This window comes from Coptis chinensis, chromosome 3, assembly GCF_015680905.1.
Source record: "Coptis chinensis isolate HL-2020 chromosome 3, ASM1568090v1, whole genome shotgun sequence".
Classification (NCBI taxonomy): domain Eukaryota; kingdom Viridiplantae; phylum Streptophyta; class Magnoliopsida; order Ranunculales; family Ranunculaceae; genus Coptis; species Coptis chinensis.
Window position 1 is genome coordinate 30346009 of NC_141458.1, and position 6818 is coordinate 30352826.

The window sequence follows — 6818 nt, forward strand, 5'->3', positions numbered from 1 at the left end:
TACAGCCCGGCTCCTAAAAGGACCTTAAATAAATACCAAATCTAAAACACCCACAACTTCACCTACAAAATGATTTAAACCCTAATCTTTTGTGCATATGATCTACTAACTATAAAGAACATCTTTATAAAAATTCAACTCGTTTGACAATTTTGTAGGTAAAGTTGCAGGTGCCGACTAGCAAAGTCGGTAAAACCTTTGGGTGATGATACCAGAGGTCTGGGGCTCGAATCCCGCCAGCATCAAAGAGTTACTGATCTCATTTAAAACAAGCTTACCAAACAAAAAAAAAAAAAAAAAAAAAAAGTTGTGAGTGTTTTAGATTTGGTACTTATTTAAGGTCCTTTTAGGAGCCGGGCTGTATATATATATATATTACTTGCTATATATAGGAAATGAAATTAGCAAATATATATATTGCTAATTTCATTGAAACATTCCAATCCCCTTAGATAACCAATATATATTTGTACTTAATTGTAAAACGTAATGAAATAAATAACACATTTCCTATCTAATTCATATAAATATAATCAGCCTAATCCAAATCCAAATGAAAAAATAACCTAATCTCGTCAAAGTCGATCACCCACATATGAACAAATTAGACAAATCCACAGCGCTTTCCCAACTGGTAGTATTCATTCCTCCAAGGGAGCCCCAAAATCCTAGCTCACATCTTTTAACACACTAGCCCACTTGAAATCTGCAATTGAAAAAAGGTGGTGACACTTAATATAACTTGACACTACTAAAAAAAAGACTTATAATGACGGCTAAAAGCCATCATGAAACAGGTTTAATGATGTGTTTTCATTAAAAAAACAACTGTCATTATAGAGCCCGTCATAAAAGTTTACCAAAACCGTCATTAAATTTATGACGGTTTTACGAAAACCGTTATGTACTTCAAATATTTTATGTCAAAAATAGAGATAAAACCGTCATAATAGGCAATAAAATATTGAGTGTTACATAGTAACCGTCTTTAATTTTAGTACAACTGTCATAATTTTCAGCAAAAACCATCACGAAACCTGTTCAATTTGTGATGGTTTTGTCAAAGCCGTCATAAAAATATACATTTTCTAGAAAAAAAATATTTATTAAAAATTATTTTATACCTAGAAAATTGAATAAATCATTTAGCACGTATACAATCAAACTCCAGTACAAACAACTTATCATGATCACAAATGTAACAAACTAGCCAGTTCGTGATCTATTCACAAAACAGAATCCATTACATTCCACCATCTCAAAAAATTACATACATGTAACCAAAAATATCCACAAAATATGTCTAAAAAAGAACGGTTTGCATGGTTTGAGTTTCATTCATCGAACCTTGTCCAAACTTATCCTGCAAAAAATCAAAGTCCAAAAAGAAAATAAGAAGAGTATCATTCGAAGAAAACGACGAAAGGAAAAAAAAAATGTTAATGACAAGACGAAAGTGAGAAAAAAAAACGTGTTACATTGCATCTGGTCCTTGCAAGAGTTCCAATGAACATCTAATAAGTTGCAGTAAATATCATATAATTTTTGCCACAATTTCAAATGAGTATAAGTAAGCAAATATTGCATTGCTGAAAGGAAAAAGTACATGGGCCTCCAATAGTCCACTATAATAACAATAGCACTATTAGAAGATTAGTCAATTCATCTATGGATTAGACAAATTCAGATTAGTACCATAAGCAAGTGCAATCTCATTCCATTCTATATGTAAATTATTAATACAGCTAAGGTCTATTGAGTTCAAGTCATAAAATGCCTCACTCCATTGTAGCTAATTCCCACTAACTATTAGTGATAACTATACTAGAATGCAACATTCAATAGGTCAGCTAACATGCACGAACGGAACAAATACCAAGTCAAACCCTTACTAAATGATATGCACAATTTATAAAAGCAAAAAACAGGTACAACCAATAAAATATTTTGGCACTAATGATATTAAGAAGGAAAAAGGAATAGAGGAATTTTTCTCTACTCGCAATCTCACATAGATTGAAGGCTACTTACGATTCTGATCACCAACTATAGTCTCCTCACAAGCTCAGACTAAGCAACTTCTGAAAGTATGATCACTTTGTACCTGTAACATTAAATATAACCCAAGCTCATTGGCAACCATGTTGTACCCTGAGTGACTTAGGACCTAATTGCTAGGAACAAGATATCATTAATTAAGACTTGTTTTAAAACATAAGTGAGGTGGAAGGGCCTATGTGTAGGCTGGGTTGCAATCTACATGTAAGAACTAGCCTTCTTGATTGGGAACAAAACTTTGAACTAAGCAAAAGAACATATAATAACTTGAAAACTCTAGAAGGTCAATGTAAGATTTGATAGAAAATAGTTGATAGAACGATCTCGAAATAGATAACAAATTAATGCAACAAGTCTTAGAACAAAAATTGAATCCAACAAACGGAATGATCAATGCAAGGCGACTTACCAACTCAGAGTTTCAGACAAAAAATGCAAAGCTTGTATTCCACACGAACCAATCCTCAACAACTCGATCATCTCTTACAAACACCCGTTAATACAACAAAGAAGAAAAAGTCAGAATCACCCAAAAAGAAAATCAATATATCCTTAACAGTGAGTATCTACCATAGTATTTAACTCTTGAACCATTAAACAGCTCAACAAATTACCAAGGCAAGAAGCTTGCAAAGCATTCAAATCCTCTAAAATTAGTTACATTAGAATAACTAATAGGATATGTATGCATCAAGTCACATATATATATAAATATATATGCATTCAAAAATAGCTATGAACATAGCAACTTAGCTCCAGACCAGGAATGCAAACCATGCATCAATTCGAATCAACCATTCAAAACACGATTTAAAGTTTCTGCCCTGTGCAAACCACTACACGCAACTACATACGAACCTAATTATATACAATACCAAGGAATTGAAGCACTTACTGGTTAACAAGTTTGTGTTGAAGCCTACTTTCTTGAATTGAGCGAACAAAAGCAACCAGCTATATGAAATTCCTTTTCCACCAATATACAGTAGTACATTGAAAACTAAATAGAATGCAAACAGATAGTGCATACTTTAAAATATTGAAGTAACTAACACCAGCACAAACATTGTTTTCTTATGTCGAAACCCAAATAATTTGAAAAACCCCAATTTAAAATCCAAACAATTAGAAAACCCCCAATTTGAAAACCGTAACAATGTTTAAAACCTGAAAGAATAACCAAACCAGAAAACGTGATTGCTAGATAATGATAGAGAGAAACCAAATACCGTGATTCTTTCGCTCTCTCTCGAAATCAACAGAAAAATATTTTTCTTTTTGGGGAAACCATGTTAAAAAGATGGTGGTTACCTGAGGGATGGGAGATTGAGAAAACGAAAGGGGGTCAAATAGACTAGCTAGAGAGACATTGAGCAGGAAGAAGAAGCATAGCCGTTGTCCAGGAATATTCTTGAGCCAAAACCCTTGCGAAAAAAAAAAAAATGGTCATGACCTTTTGTTTTAGTTGACCAGGTTTAGTTGACCCAGGCTTATTTTTGTATTCGAGGACTCTTGACGCTTTAACTTTCAAAATGCGACTCAATTCCAAAAATTTAAAACGAACACATGACGGTTTAGAATTATATCAGCTAACAATTTTGCCAAGCCCGTCATAAATTTTTTTGACACAACTCATGATAACGTCAAAAATTAAACAAAATCGTCAATAAATTTTTAAGTACTTTGGTTTATTATTATTTTTTTATTGGTAAGCCTATTAAATAAGATCAGTAACTCTTTGATGCTAGCGGAGTTCGAACCCTCTGGTATCATCACCCAAAGGTTTTACCGACTTTGCTAGTCAGCACCTGCTACTTTGGTTTATTATATTGCAAACTTGACTGTTTTAGGAAATTTGTCATAAAATTATCATATTTTCTTGACACTTATGTCATACACGACATAATGTTACAACAACCGTCATAAAATCATAATATTTTCTTGATGCTTGTGTCATATACGACATCATATTGCAACAGCTGTCATAAAATTATTATATTTTCTTGACGTTTGTGTCATACACGACATAATGTTGCAACAACCATCATAAATTTATTATATTTTCTTGATGCTTGTGTCATACATGACATAATATTTCAATAGCCGTCATAAACATATTACTAAAACACCTATCTTAACGGTTTTTAACAAAGCCGTCAAGATAGATAAAAACCAACCGTCATAATATGTCTTTTTTTTAGTAGTGTGATATAAAATAGCCAGTATTAATGTAGTTGTACTTCAAGCAAAGCCAGCACCACAAAAGGTTGAAGCCAACTCTGCACCTATATAAATCTTTATCTATTTGGGGGTTTTATACCAATTAGCAATCTACGAAAGGACATAACCAATTTTCTTGGACAGAACCACGAATTACTCAGGCTACTCACACAAAAAAAACCATAGTTGTCTTTTGCTTGGTAAATTTATACTCACTCAACTAGTAAAAGCTCCCCCGACTGGTGCAGCCCTTCACAGAGATAAAAGTCATAGGCAGATAAATATATAAATTTTGCAAGGTGCCACACTAAGCAATATAATAGAGCAATTAAATAAGTAAACACAAATTGCCCACAAAGAAATACATACCAGAAATTATCAGAGCTGAAAAAAGAAGAGTCCTCATCCATGTTCATCACCGTCAAAAAATCAAGTGACTAAATGTCATATACGTGGCCAAGTAACCTCATCCATGCACTACTTAAGCACCTTGAGTTCTGAAAGATAGTAAAATTGTTTGACAATAAGAATTAGTCACTTTTTTAAATCATTTATAAAACTACCCATAGAGGTGGGGAAAAGGTTTGTTGAGCATAAATAAGCCCGGTTTAGTAAGTTATTAAAATGTGTAGCAAAGTGAACTCCAAGTAATATTTTGTTTTCAATGCAAGGAGAAATTCATTAACTTGGGTTATATTATACTTGAGAATGCTAAAGTGATCTGGGTTTTGCCTCCAATGTTGACATCAGTAGAATTTGAAGAAATATGACAACTTATATATGGGCAGAACTTCTGCAACTGTCTGGCGACCTGCAGAACCATGGAGCACAAGAAATATCCAATGGCAATGTCACGACCACATTTTATTGGACAATGCATCAGATACTCGCACATCAATAAGACCACTGGTGTCATGACAACATGACGGAAATCGGAGCATGGAAATATCGTGGACCATATCATCAAAAGAAATAATGTTTTCATAGAAGGCCAAGAACTCGTCTCTGCAAGATGTCTGTGCATTAGTAAAAAAAACTAGTACAAGGAAGTTGTTTTACCTAAGCTGGAAAGTACCTCACAAAATTGAGTTCTGGTGTGATGTATGTTTTGTCAAGCACAAATTGCTGCAAAGTACAGAGTGTCCATGCTCATCTCTAGCAATGGTTTAACCAACAAGTTTAAGAGTTTGAAGTTCAATGGCTTCTTATCCGTAATGACAGCAAAATACTACAATAGGACACCATAAAAAACCTAAGAAAAAAAATAACAATTCATTACAAGAACACTTGCTTTTCTTTTTATTAAATGCCAAGCTTGTCACATACTCAAGTGCAACTCAAACTTAGATCCAGGTATGCCAGACTAAAAATTAAGCTTAGTTGAACATCAGGGTAAATTTTAGGGCCACAAGCACAGCCCAAAAGATGATTAACTTCAGAACTTGTGTTCTAACACAAAATCAGCCTTATGTCAAGCAGCCCCAAAAGTGTGTAGTAATTGTTACCTAAAAGAAACTGAAGTTTTAACTCCATTATATTATATTTTTATACTTTATATGACAAAAAACAAACACTAGCAAACAGTTTTGCTAGAGAAAGCATATAAATGACACCAAAATAGATCAAATATGAAATTACCCTAGCATAACATAAGCTAAAGCAAGCAAGAGTACTGTTAAGTTAGGACCTAGGTTCTATTTGGTGTTAATGGGCTCCCTTGTTTCACTCTACTAAAAAATGATAAAAGAAGCCACTCACAAATATAATAATACATTGATGTTGAAACTTATGAAACTTTCGTTAAAACAATTACTAAGCCCAAGAACCCAAAGTGCAGCTCTATTACTAAGTCCAAGAAGGCAAAAACCCATACCTCTGCTAACTTTTCTGGTCTATCAAACCAGCTCCAATCAATGTGAACGCAAGAGTTGATAGGTGGAATTCATACTGCACCAAAAGCAATGGCCCAAGCATTGTTACTAAATATAAAACAAATAACTAACTATTAACCCAAAGTTCCCCATTGTTAACACAAACAAATAACTAATTAGTACAAAGTTCCTAAATTTTACCGTAGTATTATATCTCCCTAAACCCAAACCACATTATTAACACCACTTTTTTCCATTTCTCCTTCTAGATAAACAAAAACCAACATCAACCCAATTTTCCCCATCTATGCTCTTTGTTCAACTAATTTCACAATCACTCCAAACACACATTTGACAAACATCAAGAAATGACTAAAATTTAAGTAAATGGATCATGAAATGACTAAAATTTGAGTTACATTTATAGAGAAGCTAAACAGAACAAAACCCAAATCAACCAAATCATTAAAAATGGAAAAAACAAACATGCCCATCTCACAAAATCAAAATTTTATCCTTGTATAAGTAAATGAACCATTAAATGAAATTAAAAAAATAAAAGGCTCACATGGGATTTTGTAGAATGAAGGAGCAGTAACATCTCAGAGAATCCATGAAGTGATAAGAGAGACCAAGAAGACAACCATAATCAAGTCCAACAGAAAGTCT

General features: G+C 33.3%; 1 long non-coding RNA gene across 3 annotated transcripts; it reads right to left on the minus strand.

Annotated features, from left to right (window-relative positions):
• Nucleotides 1–418: 418 nt before the first annotated feature.
• Nucleotides 419–3487, minus strand: LOC147509107 (uncharacterized). 3 transcript variants are annotated; one of them, XR_015216501.1, is made up of 5 exons: nt 2954–3487; nt 2468–2540; nt 2032–2104; nt 1275–1363; nt 419–706 (listed from the first exon to the last, which is right to left on the minus strand). It is a non-coding gene; the product is annotated as an uncharacterized LOC147509107 (long non-coding RNA). The 3 variants fall into 3 exon arrangements; XR_015216500.1 differs by lacking the exon at nt 419–706 and having other exon boundaries at nt 1142–1363; nt 2954–3058; nt 3370–3472; XR_015216499.1 differs by lacking the exon at nt 419–706 and having other exon boundaries at nt 1142–1363.
• Nucleotides 3488–6818: the final 3331 nt, after the last annotated feature.